At 40.2% G+C, this 20,994-nt stretch overlaps 1 protein-coding gene across 4 annotated transcripts in view; it reads left to right on the plus strand.

The window, feature by feature from the left end:
* The window catches only part of GADL1 (GAD like acidic amino acid decarboxylase 1), a 380,197-nt gene that overhangs the window by 356,881 nt on the left and 2,322 nt on the right, over positions 1–20,994 (plus strand). The window lies entirely within an intron of this gene.

Here is a 20,994-nt window from a genome sequence, read left to right on the forward strand (position 1 = left end):
GCCGTTGAGGACCCTTTGTGAAGCCTGAGGGTCTTCTGGGCGTTTTGCCAGCTGGGTGTGACGTGTACTGACGTCAAGGCCCGTTTGCGTTGCGCAGTGTCTGTTTTGACTCTGGATTGGTCATCCTTGTTGAAGGGCTTGCAACAGTTCTATCTCCAGGTATGTGGGTGTGTATGCCATTTGTGTGATTGGTGTTCATGTTGCCTTTTGTAAGATGGGAAATTCATGTTCAGTTCATTAGAAGAATTTTAGCTGTGATATTATGATTACAGAAAAAGAAAGATAATTTTTTAATAATATACAACAACAGTATTTTTTAGATTCCAGAAAAAAATGGTGACGATGAAACTCTTGAAATTCCAAAACTGGTTCTCTTTGCATATGCAGTTAGAGACAGCTAGCTTTATAAAATACTGTTTTCAGAATTCTGACTAGTTGTCCTAAGCTGGTACAAGACTGGAATTTGATTTTCTTTCTTTTACTGGTCCCCAGGTAATGTTCTCCCTGCTAACAGAACAAATTTTCCTAGAATATTGAGCTGCTTTTGATAACAAATTGCAAGTTTCTTTCTCTAGCTAACTTTGAGAATTCCAAAAGACTCCTGGGCATCTCAGAAGGAAATATTTAAGTAACTAGGATTATTTGGTATACTAAATTATATGGAAGGCATTTGATAACTTTCAGATCACACTGCCAAACTGGTAAGAAATCTAAAGGATTCTAATGGAAAAGTTGTTTTGCTTCAAACCATATTTTTGACCCTGATGTTAGGATGGAAAAAATTGTCTAGCAACGTTATCAGAATATACTTACTTATGATGTGTCACTGTTGGCTTTACGTTCACTGCCAAAAGCACATGTACAATGCTTATGTGACAATATGGTATCAGTGCTAAAAGTGTGGCCCAAGAAATGTTTCTCCATCACCATACCTTTCTGTCCTTGTTTGTTATGTCTGATTAGTTTTCCCCCCAACATGGATAACTAGGCAGATAAATAAACAAAATGTAAGCCTAATATCAAGAGACATGAATGGACCCAGAGTAGGCAACTGAGCTACTCTGGCAATGATGGAAAAATGCATTGATTATCAATGCTTTCTATGGAAAGATTTGCAATTAAAAGGGGGAAACTATGGAAGAAATTTTCACATATTGAGATATGGGAAAGTCATTCTGGCTTATATATGGTTTAATTTGAACTTTTAATATATGTACCGTATCTGCTTCATTTATCTGTTGATGGACGTTTAGGTTGCTTCCATGTCTTGGCTGTTGTCAGTAGTGCTGCTACGAATATTGCATGTATATATCTTTTTGAATTAGAGTTTTCATCTTTTCTAGATATATGCCCAGAAGTGGGACTGTTGGATCATATGGTAATTTTATTTTGAGATTTTATTTTTTTTAAGGGGAAACTCCGTACTGTTCTCATAGTAGCTGCACCAATTAAGATTCTGACCAATGGTGTAGGAGTGTTAGAGGGTCTTTTTAAACTTGTTTCTATCTAGATATCTATTATCTAAAGGAATTGATGGATAATAATACATAAGACCATTTTGAGAAGGATGACTATTACAAGAGGAGTCCCTTTGCAAGCAGTTTAATACTTCATAGACAACCATGAATAAAAGCACTTGATTATTCTAAGAACAGACATATCAATCTTATAGAATTAAAAACTCGGACTGAAGTAATCCACATTTTCCAAGTAGGAATGTAGCAATCACGCGCGTTCCCAGTGTGTGTTCGGGAAAGGAGGGCTTATTCCATCAGGGGTACTGACATTGCTGGTTAAATCTGAGAGTGTAGAGAGTGCACCTGGAATTTACACAGGGCTCAAATGGAATGTTCAGATGGATTCAAAGTTTTTAAGGGTCAGAATCAAATCAGAAAAAACCCACGTATTTTTTTTTAATCTTGGTGTGAATCAGGCTTTCTAACAGCAGTATTAGAAAACTATATATGTATAGTTGACAGGTCTGATTATATAAATATTAAAACTGTACTTGAAATAGCTAAAAACAAAATTAAAAGCAGATAAATCACTTGCAACATGTAAAACCCTTGGATACTGTTCTTACCAACAAAGAGTTCTTCCAAATCAACAAGAAAAAGATGACCACCCAAAATGGGCAAAGAACATGAATGAGCACTTTTTAAAAGGAGGACATTCGAGTAGCCAGCAGCTGAGTTGAAACCCTGGGACACTTGTGGGGGAGTAGGAGCCCAGGAATGGAATGGTGATTACCTGCCGGAGGCAGCAGAGCCCCTCGACGGGAAGTTGATGCGGCTTTGTTACCTAGCTGTGAGTGGGATGTACTTGAAGTCCAGTTATGTCAGATGGCCATTGGTTACTTGTCATTATTAAACTTGAATGTGACTTGATGACATATGGCTTATTCTTAACTCTTAAACAAAAGAAATTCGGTTTTAGCAAAGAGCTGTGTTTCTCTGTGACTTTTCTTAGCTTCCTCAACCCAGTTCAGAATGTCAGACCCTAGGTTCCACTCTCTGCCTTTAGACTCTGCATCTCAGGACCATTCCTTGGCCAACATCTTGAGGGCTATTTTTCAGGTATCCCAAAATGATAGATCTTAAATTAATAATAATAAACCCATGCATGCATGCTCAATCATGTCAGACTCTTGCAATCACATGGACTGTAGCCCACCAGATCCATCTGTCCGTGGGATTTCCCAGGCAAGCATACTGGAGTGGGTTGCCATTTCCTGCTCCATGGGCTCTTCCCGACCCAGGGGTTGGACCCATGTCTCCTGTGTCTCCCACATTGGCAGGCGAGTTCTTTACCACTGAGCCACCTGGGATTCCCCAATAATAAACACATTGCCAATCAGATTTAAAGTTGGTCTTTTAAAGCAGCAGATCTTTCTGTCAAATTCTTACATAGAACCGAAATATGTAGTGAGACAGGTGAAGTGGAGGGTTGAGGCCACAAAGGCCCCTGTCGGCTTTGCCTCCTCCTTGCCACTTGTGGCAGCCCCTCTCCCCCAGGCAGCACCCTGCAGCCCCCTGGAACACAACTGGACCATGACTTCAAGGAAAAAATGTTGCCACAATCTGGATCTGTACACCAGTGCCAGATTAAATCTTGGAGACAGAGTTGTGGGTGAAGTAGAAAGAAACAGCTTTATTGCTTTGCCAGGCAAAGGGGGGACACAGCAGGTTCATGCCTCAGGCCTATGTCCCACTCTGGAGGGAGTAGTAAGGAGTTTTATAGGAATGGTTCAAAGAGCAGGGGGTTCTCAGCTTGCTGACATTTTTCTGATTGGTTGGTGGTGAAGTAATTGGGAGTCAGCATCATCAGACTTCTGGTTCCAACCAGTCTAGGGTCTGTGTGCCTTTGGTCGGCAGTTTTCATCTGGTGGAAGTATGCTTCCTGTAAAAACAACTTAGGAATATGTGTCAAGTCTTTAAAAAAAAAAATCTTTCAGGGAACTTCATGATTCTGCTATGTGGTGGATTTATAGTCTAAATCGTTACCAGTTCCCCAGCCCAATAGCTATTGTTTGTTTCTGCATCTTCACATTGCCCAGTCGTTAATTCTTGAATCTGCCTTTTACTTCAAAAGACAAGGGGGCTTGTATGTGGTTTCAAAAGCAACTTCTAATTTTAAGCACTGGGTTCAGCAGTGTTGAGTGAGCTCCATAATGTAGAATGTACAATCACGTTTGTTAATTTGCTCAAAATGTGCAAACCTAAAGCATTTTGTTACTTAAGTGTATATCAAAATATCACTTCAGACACTTAGAAATACATACCATTCTTATTTCTCAAACTAACCTCATAAAGCTGGAAAAAAATAAAATTAAAATGAAGCATTAAAAACTGCCATATGATCCAGCAATCGCACTCCTGGGCATACACACCGAGGAAACCAGAATTGAAAGAGACACATGTACTCCAATGTTCATTGCAGCACTGTTTATAATAGCCAGGACATGGAAGCAACCTAGATGTCCATCTGCAGACAAATGGATAAGAAAGCTTTGGTACATATACACAATGGAGTATTACTCAGCCATCAAAAAGAATGCATTTGAATCAGTTCTAATGAGGTGGATGAAACTGGAGCCTATTATACAGAGTGAAGTAAGCCAGAAAGAAAAACATCAATACAGTATACTAACGCATATATATGGAATTTAGAAAGATGGTAACCTGAACCCTGTATCAGTTCAGTTCAGTTCAGTCGCTCAGTCGTGTCCGACTCTCCGTGACCCCATGAATCACAGCACGCCAGGCCTCCCTGTCCATCACCAACTCCCGGAGCTCACTCAGACTCACCGACTCAGAGTCGGTCATGCCATCCAGCCATCTCATCCTCGGTTGTCCCCTTCTCCTCCCGCCCCCAACCCTTCCCAGCATCAGAGTCTTTTCCAGTGAGTCAACTCGTCGCATGAGGTGACCAAAGTATTGCAGTCTCAGCTTTAGCATCAGTCCTTCCAATGAACACCCAGGATCGATCTCCCTTAGAATGGACTGGTTGGATCTCCTTGCGGTACAAGGAACTCTCAAGAGTCTTCTCCAACACCACAGTTCAAAAGCATCAATTCTTCGGCAATCAACTTTCTTCACAGTCCAACTCTCACATCCATACATGACCACGGGAAAAACCATAGCCTTGACTAGACGGACCTTGGTTGGCAAAGTAATGTCTCTGCTTTTTAATATATTATCAAGGTTGGTCATAACTTTCCTTCCAAGGAGTAAGCGTCTTTTAATTTTATGGCTGCAATCAGCATCTGCAGTGATTTTGGAGCGAACCCTGTATACGAGACTGCAAAAGAGACATAGGTATATAGAACAGTCTTTGGGAATCTGTCGGAGAGGGTGAAGGTGGTATGATTAGGGAGAACGGCATTGTAGCATGTATATTATCATATGTGAAACGAATCACCAGTCCAGGTTTGGCGCATGATACAGGATGCTTGGGGCTGGTGCATGGGGATGACCTGGAGGGAGGATATAGGGAACAGGGAGGTGGGAGGGAGGTTTAAGAAAGGGAACACATGTACACCTGGGGCGGATTCGTGTCAGTGTATGGCAAAACCAATCAATATATTATTGTAAAGTAATTAGCCTCCAATTGAAAAAAAAAATCTTAGGCAAACAACAAAATACTGAGGTTTTTTTTTTTTGCCTTCGAGGATTCCATTTACTTGACTGACCCATCAATCCAGTCACCTGTTCTGACTCAAAGCGAAGTCAGTAACTCACAGGAGAATCTGAAAGGACCAAGAGGTGTCACGACCAAGTGTAGAAGGTGTTCCTGGAGCCCACATGGCTCCTGACCAGCCTTTCTCAGCAGGGCATCATAGGCATTCAGGCCCACATGCTTCTTCCTTGGGCCAGTTGAGTCTGAGCTTCAAGAAGCATTGGGCACACCTGACCTCAGACATCAAGTGCAAGAAGCATGCAGCTGTCATCACAATGACCCAGGATGCTTGCACTCCTCTCCAAATATTTGCCCCTGAGAGGTAGTGTCAGCCCTAGCTGGGCATTCCCGCAGACCTTGCCACTCTAAGGGACAATGTAGGGATCTCCCAGTGTGGGCTGCTGTTTGGGGGGTGGCCCGCAGCAGTTACCGAGGAGCTGTGAGCTCAGGTGTGACACCGCTGAGCCATTAAGGTTTTGCTTTCAGTTCAGTTCAGTTCAGTTCAGTCACTCAGTCGTGTCCGACTCTTTGCGACCCCATGAATCACAGCCCGCCAGGCCTCCCTGTCCATCACCAACTCCCGGAGTTCACTCAAACTCATGTCCATCGAGTCGGTGATGCCATCCAGCCATCTCATTCTCTGTCGTCCCCGTCTCCTCCCGCCCCCAATCCCTCCCAGCATCAGAGTCTTTTCCAGTGAGTCAACTCGTTGCATGAGGTGGCCAAAGATGACACCACCCTTATGGCAGAAAGTGAAGAGGAACTCAAAGGCCTCTTGATGAAAGTAAAAGAGGAGAGTGAAAAGTTTGGCTTGAAGCTCAACATTCAGAAAACAAAAATCATGGCATCTGGTCCCATCACTTCATGGGAAATAGATGGGGAAACAGTGGAAACAGTGTCAGACTTTATTTTTTGGGGCTCCAAAATCACTGCAGATGCTGATTGCAGCCAGGAAATTAAAAGACGCTTGCTCCTTGGAAGGAAAGTTATGACCAACCTAGGTAGCATGTTAAAAAGCAGAGACATTACTTTGCCAACCAAGGTCTGTCTAGTCAAGGCTTTGCTTTATAGAGGGTGTAAAACGTTTATTGTGTCCATCCTTCAGTTAAAGCTTTCAGTTCAGTTTGGTTTCTTTTTATGACCATTCATTTCAGCTTCTTTGAACATATGACTGACGTTAAGTTTATTGACGATGTTGTCCTGGTTGTTTCTGCGTTGTAAACACCACACGTGACGCTGACTATGCTCCTCACTCTTGCTGGGGGTCTGAGCTCTCTGCTTCTGTGGCTCTTATCTGTATTGGAGGTGTGTGGACAGGGCAGCACTTTTAAGTGGAAGCACTTTTTAATGTTGTGCTGATTCTGAGATATACTCCGGAGGAGCATAAGGGTAAAAATCCATACTTGTAAAAAGGTATGCCCAAGCGTGGCCGGTTCCTCCATGTCTGCCAGGCTGGAATGACCTCTTAGATGTAAATGATTTCATGGCCTTTAGACACTCAAGATTATGTAATGTAGGCTTGGGAGGCACACCAATGCTGTTCACCTCTATATGATGGTAGCAGGCAGGGCTTCAGGGGAAAGGAGTGAAGGCAGAGGAGCAGGAGAATTGATGAGGTAAGGAATGGCAGGAAATATATGGTGAGAGGCAAATTGATCTTTTAAGCATCAGTGCCAAGAATTTCATTGTTTCCTGGGCCATAATTAAATGTTTTGAACACTTTTTCATATTTAATAATTAACAGAAAAGTTGGCTCACAACTTCTTTTGAAGGTCACTTGTTTATTGTGAAATTGACATAAGCAATTCATTCCCAATCTCACATCCTTCCCTTCTCAAAATTGTTTTTCCTGTCCAGTACCTCACCACACCCTATGTCTCCAGCATCCTAGTTAAAGGACTGCCATTGTCCAAGTTCCCAGACATGCATCATGATAGCAAGAACTTGCGTGCCTGGTCAGTAAACAGACTGACCACCAACCTATCCTGTCAAGATTCAAATTAAGTTGCTCTGGACCGGGGTCTGGATCCAGGTGCCCTGTACCATCAGGCACGTTTGGGAAGCACCTAACACAGTTCTTTCATCATCCTTTGATGAAAATGTATGTGGCAGGACAACACAAAGACACTAAAGTTTGGACAGAACTCATGAATATGAATGACCTTTTCATGTGTCCTAAAAAGAAGTAACTTCTTTACTTAGAAAATGATTCTGTAATTTTCAAAATTATATAACACATAGAAATTTCCAGCATACAATGGGAACCCATCCCCATTCACAAAATGTTTCAATGAAAATTTTTCTCCCCACTACCGGACTGCCAAGATAATCAACAACTGCTTTACATTTTAAAGGAAAAAGAGTTTACTTTTTTATTTTCTGTCTGATTTGGAAAAAACCTAGAACATAAGTAGAAGATTAATATAGAGGCAGCATGCATGAGGTGTAAGATTTAATTTCTAAAACTGCTAATGCACAGAATTATTTAATACAGTTTAGATGCTTTGGGGAGAAAGAATAAATTACAAGTCATGTTTTCACAACACTTTCAAATTATCGTGTCTTGAGAGATAATGAAATGGAGTAGTAAAGGCCAGGTGTGACTGTAAATCAATTAAAAGCAAATTCGTTTTAAGAAATTAATAATACAAGTTCATACTGAGGGCCCAGCAGATGCCAATTCTATGCTTGGTTTTTTATGTATATTATTTCATTTAGTCCACATAACAGTCCTACAAGGATTATCATTCTTCACAGGAGAAAACTGTAAGTCCAAGAGGAATTAAATGCTTGTCCAAAGTCATGTGGAATGTCAGGAGTTGGATCCCTGGTCCATAAACTAGTCTATCGGTTTGTTTATGGTTAGATTAAACCATACAACTTAGCATCTAGACTCAGACACTCTTACAAGTGAAAAGGAGTGCTGTTGATGATTACAGGTAGGGAACACTGGGTGTTTGGCCACTGTAATGTGGATAGAGCTGGTTTATTTAGTCATCAGGCAACTTTAAGCGTGGGGATGGGACATAGAAATTGAATGAGGACATTGAAAAATACTTGCTGGCTTCTAAAGATGCCTCCAACATAGAAAAACTGCAAATTCAAACATAATGAAAGATTGTTAACTCAGTCACAACTCGGCTGAGATCCTCTGTAATTTTATGTGAATTCTAGTCAATCAGTATAGCGGTATTGTTGCTAAAGTCTGTGTGCCTGCCATGCAGTGAGGCTGAATGAACCGAAACATTGGAGTTTGGAGCAGAGAAAAGATTTATCGCAGGGACATGGAAGGTGACAGATGGCTCGTGCCCAAAGAAACCCCAGACTCCCCAAAGGGTGTCAGCAAGCACTTTTTAAGGCAAACTTGGAAGAAGGGGTCTGGTTAGCGGTTCCAAACTTCTGGAATTCTTCATTCTTGCAGCTGTCACATAGGGCAGGTCACGATGCTCCTGTAAACCTCCAACAAAACACATGTTATTCTCTGTTCTGTATACAAACGGATTCTTAAATTCAGAATCTTGAGAATGGGCTCTCCTGTATGTTTCAGGCTACAGGCAGCATCGTCTAACAAAAGGTGCCCTCGCTGTGACTCAGCACCCGCAACAGAGCACAAAGGGTAAAGCAAAACGAGAGATCTAATGTAAAGTCAGGTTTGTTCTTCCTGTTACAGTCCATTTGATGATATGGGCTGCAGAGCCTCCAGAAAGCCCCAGGCCACAGTTTCCAGTAGTCTCCACTGTCCACCATGAAGAAAAGCTTCAAGTGCCACCATGTCCAAAATGCCCTTCATAGCACACAAGAGCGGGCAGCGTGACTTTGCAGACCTACAGAGAACATCAGTGGTTTGCATTGGGACAAGCAACTATCGGTAGAACTAGAGAGAAACATCCCAATTCAGGCTTCATTTCCTTTCTAGGTTTTCTTCTCTAGACTCTCTTTTTTTTCCAGTCTTAATATGTTTTTATTGAAGTATAGTTGATAATGCTGTGTTATTAATTTCTGCTGTACAGCAAAGTGATTCAGTTATATATATATATATAATATACACACATATATATTCTTTTTATATTCATTTCCATTATGGTTTATCACAGAATATTAAATATAGTTCTCTGTGCTATGCGGCAGGACCTTGTTTTCTATCCATTCTATATATAAAAACTTAAATCTACTAACCCCAGCCTCCCCCTCCGTCCTTCCCCAAACCCCTCTCCTTGGCAACCACAAGTCTGTTGTCTACGTCCATGAATTTGTTTCTGTTTCATAAGTAAGTTCATTGGTGCCATATTTAGATTCCACATGTAAGTGATATCATATGGTATCTGTTTTTCTCTTTCTGACTTCACTTACTATGATAATCTCCACTTGCATCCATGTTGCTGCATTGGCATTATTTCTTTCTTTTTTATGACTGAGTGGTATTCCATTGTATATATGTACCACATCTTTATCCATTCATCTGCTGATGGACATTTAGGTTGTTTCCATGTCTTGGCTATTGTGAATAGTTGTGCTCTGAACATAGGAGTGTGTGGATCATTTTGAATTAAAATGTTATCTGGATATATGCCCAAGGGTGGGATTGCTGGATCATATGGTAGTTTTAGTTTCTTAAGAAATCTCCATACTATTCTTCACAATTGGCTGTACCAATTTACATTCCCACCAGCTGTGTAGGAGGGTTCCCTTTTCTCCACACCCTCTCCAGCATTTATTGTTTGTAAACTTTGTGATGATGGCCATTCTGACCCTTGTGAGGTGGTACCCCCATTGTGGATTTTATCTGTATTTCTAGACTCTTCTTAAGTGAGAATATTAATCTCCATCGCAGACGGCTTGTTCACAGCATTAAGCACTTCACCCACAATATCACACTCTATATTTTATTAATCCTAGGAAAAGGTCTGTACTATTATTATCATCTCCTACCTAGAGGTAAGGAGACGGGGGCACCAGGAACTGAAGTTGTTTGCCTCATCTCACATATCTGTGTGCGCTCTCTTAATTAATTTATTCATTTCTAAATTTACAAGCTTTAGGTAAAGTTCACCTTTTAAGGTGTACAGTTCTCTGAGTTTTGACGAGTATATAGTATTATTTCCTGGCAAGGATTTACTTTAGCTTTTGAGGGATATAAAGAAAAATAAAGTGAAGACCCAGCTTTGAACAGAGTTTGTAGACCAGTGATCATGTATCCAGCACTATAATATCATGGTTTTCCACCTTTGAGTCAGAAACACTCTTAGAAATGTGGAAGTGCATTAATGTTCTGGCAGATATTGGTTTTTTCCTTGATGGGGGTCAGGGGGAGGTGGAAACTGCCTTTGTGATTAGCCATAAACAAGATTTCTGCAGTTTTAGGGCTGTGAGCTCAGAACAATTTTATAGACAAAAGCAAACTATGTTAGGAGGCCAAATGCCTATGCTATATAGAATATCACATTTGGGGCAAATTACTCCAACGTGCTTGGAAATACAATGGAACAGTTTCTATATTGTGAGGTAGCAACTTTAGTAATGGGTGAGGGATTCCTTTTACTCCATTTAAAAGATGTAAAGCTAACCATTACCACAAAGAACTTTTTGTACAAGACTAAAAAATCCCTTTCTCCTTTGGACAGTAGCATGTTTAGATTGTAAGGAGATGCTTTCTTTCAATAGCTGCTCATTTCGCAGCAACTTCCCTGTGTAATATAGAGGTTGCAAACTGGAGAATGTATATTTAGCTGAATTCAAAATCCATTTCAATATGTTTTGAACTACATGTGTAAAGGAAAAGCCAGTTCTTTTTTTCTTTGATTGAAAGTTTCACTGTTATAATACTGTTCATTTATATAGATTTAACATATATCCAAACAGCAGAAATATGTTAAACCCATGAAAATGATTTTTTCAATTTTATTGGTGTATAACTGATTTACAATGTTGTGTTAGTTTCAGGTGATAGTAAAACCATTCAGTTTTACAAACATACATGCACACACACACAAACACACATATATATATATTCTTTTTAAGATTCTTTCCCATGTAGGTTATTACAGAATATTGAGTTCCCTGTGCTATACACAGTAGGTCCTTGTTGGTTATCTGTTTTATATATAGTGGTATGTATGTTAATCCCAAGCTCCTAATTTATGTCTCCCCCTGACCTTTTCCTTTTGATAAGGAATAATAAAATTCCTTTTGAATTTTTTTGAAATCTGTTTCTGTTTTGTAAATAAGTTCATTTGTATTATTTTTTTAGATTCCACATAGAAGTGATATCTTAATAAGACATTTGTCTTTCTCTGTCTGCCTTCGTATAATAACCTCTAGGTCCATGTTGCTGCAAATGGCATTGTTTCAGCTTTTATGGCTGAGTAGTATTCAAACAAAGATCATGGCATCTGGTCCCATCACTTCATGGGAAATAGATGGGAAAACAGTGGAAACAGTATCAGACTTTATTTTTTGGGGCTACAAAATCACTGCAGATGCTGATTGCAGCCATGAAATTAAAAGACGCTTACTCCTTGGAAGGAAAGTTATGACCAACCTTGATAGCATATTAAAAAGCAGAGACATTACTTTGCCAACAAAGGTCCGTCTAGTCAAGGCTATGGTTTTTCCCGTGGTCATGTATGGATGTGAGAGTTGGACTCTGAAGAAAGCTGGTCACCGAAGAATTGATGCTTTTGAACTGTGGTGTTGGAGAAGACTCTTGAGAGTCCCGTGGACTGCAAGGAGATCCAACCAGTCCATTCTAAAGGAGATCAATCCTGGGTGTTCATTGGAAGGACTGGTGTTAAAGCTGAAACTGCAATACTTTGGCCACCTCATGCGACAAGTTGACTCACTGGAAAAGACTCTGATGCTGGGAAAGGTTGGGGGCGGGAGGAGAAGGGGACGACAGAGAATGAGATGGCTGGATGGCATCACCAACTCTGTGGACATGAGTTTGAGTGAACTCCGGGAGTTGGTGATGGATAGGGAGGCCTGGCGTGCTGTGATTCATGGGGTGGCGGAGAGTCGGACGCGACTGAACTGAACTGAGTATTCCACCGTGTTTATATACCACATCTTCTTTATTCATTCATCTGTTGGTGGACATCTAAGTTGTTTCCATATCTTGGCCATTGTAAATAGTGTGGCAATGAACATAGCGGTGCATAATATGTTCGAATTATAGTTTTCTCAGGATATATGCCCAGAAGTAGGATTGCTGGGTCATATGGTAGTTGTATTTTTAGTTTGTTAAGTAACCTCCATACTGTTCTCCAGTCTCATTCTTTTTTTTTTTTAATTTTTGTTATTTTCATTACTCTAGCAGCTGGATCAAAAAAGATATAGCTGCAATTTATGTCAGAGAGTGTTCTGTTTATATATTTTTTTCTGAGCTTTATAGTGTAAATATATGTAAATAATATGTAAATAACCTTAAATTTAGGTCTTTGATCCATTTGCAGTTTGTTTTTGTGTATGGTTAGAGAATGTTCTAATTTCTTTCTTTTACAATAGCTGTCCAGTTTTCTTCGCATCACTTATTAAAGAGACTGTTTTGTCCATTATATATTCTTGCCTGCTGCTGCTAAGTCACTTCAGTCTTGTCCGACTCTGTGCGACCCCATAGATGGCAGCCCACCAGGCTCCTCCGTCCCTGGGATTCTCCAGGCAAGAACACTGGAGTGGGTTGCCATTTCCTTCTCCAATGCATGAAAGTGAAAGTGAAGTCGCTCAGTCGTGTCCGACTCTTTGCGACCTCATGGACTGCAGCCTACCAGGCTCCTCCATCCATGGGATTTTCCAGCAAGAGTACTGGAGTGGGGTGCCATTGCCTTCATATTCTTGCCTACTTTTTCATAAATTAATTGATCATAGGTCCATGGGTTGATTTCTGGACTTTCTGTTCTAGTGATCTATATTTCTGTTTTGCAGCCAGTTCCATACTGTTTTGATTACTATAGCTCTGTAGTATAGTCTGAAGTCAGAGAGCCTGATAGCTCCAGCTGTGTTTTTCTTTCTCAGGACAGCTTTGGTTATTTGTGGTCTTCTGTGTTTGCATACAAATTTTAAAATTTGGAAAAGCCAGTTCTTGTGTACAGTCCAAAGAAATCAAGATAAAAATGTTCATTTAAGTTTTAGAAAGTTTTTATACGTTTGAGTTCTTTCATGATCAAAAATTGATGGAACACTTTTCCACTGAAGATTATCTCATTTCTTAATTGATTCTGAGAGGAAAATGAGATGCAAATATGTGTTTAGACTATAATTCAGTTATAGGTGTTCTGATCACCTTCCATTTACTGGCTCATTCAAGGACCATCATGATGCTTTAGTTATGGAGACAGATTCCAGAGAAACTCATGCATAAATTCAGGAGCTACTCATTTTCTCACATCTTGTTTTCTATCAACAGCAAAACAGGGCATTCAGGACTGCCTGGGGAATCTCTTCTGGGTAGCTTTTCCCAAATGATTGGTTGACCTTCAGCTTATATGCACTGGGAAGGCTCTGTGTGCCTCCAAGATTGTCACTGGGCTGGCCTGCACTTACCTCGGAAGAAGGAAGGCACCTGGAAAGCCCACTCAAGCACTCTGAATGGTTTAGTCATGCTAGTTCTCCTCAGGACTAGAATTCTGGCCCCGACTTTGTTCTGCACTGCATCTCTATCTGGGCTCAGCAAATCTGGGATGTCCCCAGACTATCCCAAAAAAGTGATTAAAGGGGAAAGGAGTTATATAGCTTATTATAAGTTTCGGAAACATTTTTGTGTTAGGTACCAGGTATCAAGTGTGGATATTTTGTACCAACGCTTTTCATGAGCTAAATGTTAATATCCTACTCAGAAGAACTCACCTTAAGTTCATAACCCAGATTATTTGGGAAGACCATATAGAGCAAACTACTTCTTAATGATGGTTCAAGAATAACTGTGGCCACCCTGCCCACCCGTCTGTGACTCTGGGTTCATGCTCTGCTGGAGAAAAAGGGCCAGGAAGAGCTTCTTCATTTCCTGGCTCAATTCAAAATTTCTGAAAGCAGCCCAGTGAATCGAATTTTCATTCACTTTTTCCTTATAAGGGGTAGATTTTACATATCATGATACATTTTTTCCATTTTGACCAGGGAATTCATAAATTATATCCAAACGAAATCTAGCTTATCACCTCTTTATGTACAGTGTGAAAGTGAAAGTGAAGTGAAGTGAAAGTCGCTCAGTCGTGTCCGACTCTTTGCGACCCCATAGACTATACAGTCCATGGAATTCTCCTGGCCAGAATACTGGAGTGGGTAGCCTTTGTACAGTGTAGGAGCTACAAATGGCTTAATATTTTTAAGAAGTTGAAAAATAATGAAAAGCATTACTATTTCATGACATTTGAAAATCATATGATATTAATTTTCATTGCCCCTAAATCAAGTCCCTAAATAACTGTGCTCATTTGTTTATATATTGTCCAGGGCTGCTTTCATTATACAGTGGCAGAGTGGAGTGCTTGCAGCAGAGCTTGTATGACTTTACAAAGCCTAAAATATTTACTGTCTGGCATTTTACAGAAAAAAAGAAAACTTGTCACCCTCGAGCTAGAACAGCTAACATTCAACATAGCAGCTGAATAAGCACCCACTATAAAGTTTTCTTGGTGTTAATTTCCTTAACCATGTGTTGTAATGAGTGGCTTTGGTATGGCCATAAACTCTGTTCTGGGAAATACAGAAGAGGCCAAAGATGTTTGAAATTTAATGTAAATATTAATATAGAGAAATAAAAAACTCTTTCAAGTGACTTTCATAGAAAAAAATGTAGATAATTTTATGCATTCAATACAGCTCTTTTAGACAAGATAATCCTAGAAAAAGTATCAATTATAGTAAAACTCTTATAATTTATTCTCCAGTGTTTTAGTCCACCTTTCTACCCCGTGCTCCACCCACAAGATGTGCAAGATACTATGAGTTTAGCCTCCTACTCCTCAAAGAATCTTTGGAGATTAGAGAAGGAAGATTTAGTTTAAATGAAGTTGAGAAAACAACTCTAAACCTGAGTCTGAAGAACATCAGTTCAGGGGAGAATTCAGCAAACACAGGTCTCGCTCGATTTATCGGAAGCCCTGAATGATGCTGCTGTCTTAAAGAGTCGCAGCAGGCATGTATGTATCTTCGTCCCTTGTATTTGCTGAAAAGGATCACTTCCTTTAATTACGGGCTTGTCTTCTCAGTCTCTCTGGGTGTTGTGCAGCCCGTGTCTTCCAGGAGAAAATGTGACCATCTCACTCCTGTAGCAAATGATGGGAAAAGTTGTATAAAGATCCTGAAGTTTAGAAGCTTTTGAGACATTTACTCTTATAATCTCTGAACCAGACTTTGAAGAACTGATTTAGAGGTTTCACAATTAGGTTCATGATTTCACGGAAATGCCATTTAAACTGGAGCAGCTCCAAGATTCAACAAGCGGGACATGTTTAGATAAGCTGTGGCACAGTGGCTTAGTGAAAAAAGAAACATGTCTCAAAATGGTATGGAGATTATGCCAATATGCAGAAGTCAGTATGCAAAATAATACCAAGATTCATAACTAAAATGATACACACCCCTAAGGAACCGAGCGAGGTAAGATAGAGCTTCAGTCTTCAAAATGTGGTCTCTAGCCCCCTGCAGATCCGTGAGCTGGGTGTTACCAGTCTGAGACAAGGAAAGTATGGGAATCCAGAGTAACTGTTCAGAAACTTTTGTAACAGCAGTAACTTTACTGTTGATTTTTAAAACAAATTTAGCTTATATTTTTGTCTTTTTTTTATCTTCTTACTTTTCTTTTTGTGTCTTTTAAAAATTTTTAAAATTCATTTTATTGGAGTATAGTTGATTTACAATGTTAATTTCTGCTATATAGCAAAATGACTCAGTTATATATATATATGTTATTTTTCATATTCTATTCTATTATGGTTTATCACAGGGTATTTATAGTTCCCTGTGCTATACAATAGGACCTTGTTGTTTTTATGTCTTTTTTATTTCATTTTTATTCAGTAATTCACTTTTATTATATTTCACAAATGTATGTCTGTAACGGACTGGAAAAAAATGAACTTCCTTACAGAGAGTGTAAGAAACACTGTATATTGGGAAAAAAATGTGTTGCTTAACATTAAATAAGTTACACATTTTAAAGAAGAAATGTCATTTTACAGACATGACAATTTTATTTTAATAAAAGGCTGTGGTAACACCTGGTCAGTTATTTGCTATCAAATTACTGTACTTGACCACAAGGAGAGAGTTGTCTTTTTTTTTTTCCCCTTGGGTTTAAACAACTTTTAAATACCAGATACTGCTTTATGTGTCAGGGGTGTGACAACAGAATTCTATTTAAATGGCTAAATCACTGCTGAAACATAGTTTAAGGTAGGGGCGGGGGTCGGGGGAGGAGAGCAATCCTACAGAAATACGTCGATTAAGTTCCTGTGCAACCAAATAGAAATGTCAGGATCTTCCTCCACTTACGAGGGACAAGTGCACTGAGGCAAGAGGAAAGAATTTGGTTTACAATGTGAAGGAGCATCAGCAGTAAGATAATTGAGAGCCAGAAAGCAATCTTATTCCCGCCAAATTGCTTTCCTCCATGTGTGCTCCATTTAGAGGCAAGATTTGAATGCTTACATTTAGTTTGCGCATATTTTCTTTCCCTTGTGAATATTCCATCCTGTCGGATTAGGACTGTTTCTCTGCTGTGATCAGCAAAAGAGAATATTCTGAGTCGCCCAGTCCTGAATTATGCCTGAAGCTCTATAAATAGGAAGTGGTTGTTTTTTTTTGGCAGTGGGGGGGGGTGGTTTTTTCGTTTTTAAGTTCAAAGGTGACAAGCTGGCTGTTAACAGGAACATTCTTGATCTCTAAATTGCGAAAATGTGGATTCTTTTTTAATTTGGGTTCATGAGAATGAGAGGCATGAAAGCACATTGCAGGTTTTAGAATTGGTAAAATATCTAACAACCACCACCACAGCAGTAACAGTCTACGGCTGTCGATGCAGTTTGTTGCAGGTTTAATGAATACCAGCCTTGGCGTTGCTTACAGTTTACTTTTTCCAGGAAGTATTCATGGGTACAAAGATAAGATGTGTGCTCTTACTGCCAAACCCTTACTTAGCTGGTTCTCTGACTCTCAGAGATAGTCATTTCTTTATAATTCTTGAAAATCTGTGACAAAATTTGTCTCAGAAGTTTGGTCCTTAGGCCATGTGTTCTGCCCCATGAAAGCACATTTTTATGTCTTACAAGGAATAAGAATTTAAAGATCTAAAATATTTTTATATTAAAACATCTGACTGGCCCTCTTGGTTTTATCTTCGTTGCTCACATTAGAAGGTGTTTTGGGTTTGCTTACAAGAAATGCAGACCTGACATTCATTTTGATAAGCATCTCCTGTGAGCCCCTGATAACATTAGGGGCCAGAATCAGAATTCTGCTGCTCTCCAAAGGTAAGGCATAAATTATCTTTTGGGGAAGAAAAATAGAGGAAAAGTAAATAGGAGTACACAATGCAAATTAAGTTTGAGCCAAGAACATGCCTGTTTTAAATTTAAAATTGGCTATAAGCCAGAGCAGGTTATACCCTGGGTACCTAGAGAAAGATGGAGGTAAATACAAGGGAAATTTTTATTAAAAAAAAAAATCTACAGAACCGCAAGCTGTTAGCTCTGAAACTGATAGTCTTTGCCTCTCCTGGGCAGACCTTTGTCCACATGGACTGGGTCTTCCTGGGGTTGGTGAGCACAGGCACTGTGGTCATGCTTTCTCATATCTATGTCACACCTGCAGGTTACAGGCAAGAGCCCACAGTCTGGGAGTTAGAAACAAATGTGCCTTTAAGTTCAGTTCAGTTCAGTCACTCAGTTGTGTCCGACTCTTTGCGACCCATGAATCTCAGCACGCCAGGCCTCCCTGTCCATCACCAACTCCCAGAGTTCACTCAAACACATGTCCATCAAGTCGGTGATGCCATCCAACCATCTCATCCTCTGTCATCCCCTTCTCCTCCTGCCCCCAATCCCTCCCAGCATCAGAGTCTTTTCCAGTGAGTCAGCTCTTCGCATGAGGTGGCCAAAGTATTGCAGTTTCAGCTTTAGCATCAGTCCTTCCAATGAACACCCAGGACTGATGTCCTTTAGGATGGACTGGTTGGACCTCCTTGCAGTCCAGGGGACTCTCAAGAGTCTTCTCCAACACCACAGTTCAAAAGCATCAATTCTTCCACGATCAGCTTTCTTCACAGTCCAACTCTCACATCCATACATGACCACAGGAAAAACCATAGCCTTGACTAGACGGACCTTTGTTGGCAAAGTAATGTCTCTGCTGTTTAATATGCTATCTAGGTTGGTCATAACTTTCCTTCCAAGGAGTAAGCGTCTTTTCATTTCCTGGCTGCAATCAGCATCTGCAGTGATTTTGGAGCCCAAAAAAATAAAGTCTGACACTGTTTCCACTGTTTCTCCATCTATTTACCATGAAGTCATGGGACCAGATGCCATGACCTTACTTTTCTGAATGTTGAGCTTCAAGCCAACTTTTTCTCTCTCCTCTTTCACTTTCATCAAGAGGGTTTTTAATTCCTCTTCACTTTCTGCCATAAGGATGAGTGTCATCTGCATATCTGAGGTTATTGATATTTCTCCCGGCAATCTTGATTCCAGCTTGTACTTCTTCCAGCCCAGCGTTTCTCATGATGTACTCTGCGTATAAGTTAAATAAGCAGGGTGACAATATACAACCTTGACGTACTCCTTTTCCTATTTGGAACCAGTCTGTTGTTCCATGTCCAGTTCTAACTGTTGCTTCCTGACCTGCATATTTGGCGTGAGCCTAAGTCAGCCCACAGTTCTGCACTGCCCTGTGACTGAATAGGAAGTATTGTAAGAGCTGTAAATGACAGATGGGGGTTGGAAGTTTAAATTACATGTGATTATGCATGCACATATATACATGCACACAGTGCATGTAAACACATGCACGCCCACACATACCCCCAGGTACACACATATGCACAAGTGCACATGCATACACATACATGAATACACACATGCATGCACTTACAGACATGCACACACATGCTCATTCACATCCCCAGCTGCACTGGAAGCCTACCTACCTAAGGGAATGTGGATTGGTTGAGTTAAAGCAAATAATCCTAGAAACAAAATGATGCATACGTAACTTAAATATTTTAACTTAAAACACATCTATGTGCATTTCAATTGCTAAATCTTTTGATAGAACATTTTTTTCCCATCAAGTGAGGATTTCCAGGAGCCAGTGAGGCTTGTCTTGAGCAGAAGTCTGATGCTCAGAGGGCATCTTCTTGCATAAACTACACTTTTCAGGAATCATCTGTCATTTCCAGCTCAGGAATCTTTATATTGAGAGCTCAGCACCTGGGCAGCCACCTGCGTGCAGACTTGGCCTGGACTCTCAAAGCTTTGTTGTAAAGCTTTTATAGTTCTTCCATCACACCTAACTCGATAGCAATAATGTTTGGCAGTCCCCTCTTCCCCTTATCTGGTCTTTCTGAAGGATTCAACTTAGCTTTTATGGAAAACACTCTCTTCACTTTCATTTGCTTATGTATTATTTCACTGGATTTTATAATTCTAAATAAGACATGGTACTTGCATAAACAACTTTGGAAGAAAGCTGATACTGAGAGCATATAAGCTGAAGGGTTTCAAGTGGACATGCATAGAGTTACCCACCAGTTGCAGAATCCACTGGATTTTTGCAAAGAGGAGGGAGGTGGTACTGATTCAACTGTTTTCCTCATCTCTAAAAAGTTCAAGATAAAATTTTTGACACATTTCCCGAAATTTATAGAATCTGATGGTCTGTATTTTCTCACTTACATGACCTCTGACTTCATCTTCTTTTTCTACGTTTACTTTTTGTTAAAACTCATGTATTTTCTTTCTATGTTCCTCATACCATGAGAGACAGTCAGTCCTTCACTGGAATGACAGTGTGATTGAGCTTAGTAGATCTTTGCTTTTGCTGTTTTAAGCAGGTTATGGTCCATGTGTTACAAGATTTAGGTTCTAAAATGAGCACATGATGAAAAAGTCCTTTAGTGGAAACAACCCTTGAACATCCCTTGATAAGACTCTAGTTGAGTCCAACATAGACCTCCAGAGGTCTGAAGCATTGATCGTCCCAGAAGCTTGGAACAGATCCCTAAGTTGAGAGCTGGATGAAACAGTTTGGCATGTCTTCAGGGAAGTACCTGACAAATCATAGGTGTGGTTCAAACCAGAGTGGTGCTGGGTGGGGTGGAGTGGTTACACTCCGAGAAGAGTCTGGGAACGGAGGGTCATGCCGCTCGCCTCAGGCATCGTATACTACACTGCGTCTGACTTTAGCTACGAATGTGTTTCTCCCTATTATCTAACTCCGTGTCCTGACAAGAGAGAACACACACTCCTTCCAGTCTCTCTCCCCATATTCACTTAGGACACGCTCAGCAGCTGTGAGTTAAAATGGAAATGGAGAAGTAGAAAAATTTGTGCCTTTGGACCTTCATGGCCTGTTTTCCCTGTGTTCACCAGAAGTCCTTCAAATATGTAGTTCCTATTTTGTTACCAACTGTACACTCTTAATAAAGGACACAATGTTTATATTTACTATTTATAAACGAGTATGTCATATGAATAAGCTAATAAACGTAGTCTTCAAAAAGAACTGCACATAGCACCTGTTTTAGTGTTTTCCTTGGTAGACTGTCAAGGCACGACTGTTATTTTGGGTGATTTTTATCCATCTCTGACGAATATTTATTTGAGTTCC

This window comes from Moschus berezovskii, chromosome 24 (genome assembly GCF_049115385.1).
Source record: "Moschus berezovskii isolate FMDL1 chromosome 24, NW_MosBer_1.0, whole genome shotgun sequence".
In the NCBI taxonomy this organism is placed as follows: domain Eukaryota; kingdom Metazoa; phylum Chordata; class Mammalia; order Artiodactyla; family Moschidae; genus Moschus; species Moschus berezovskii.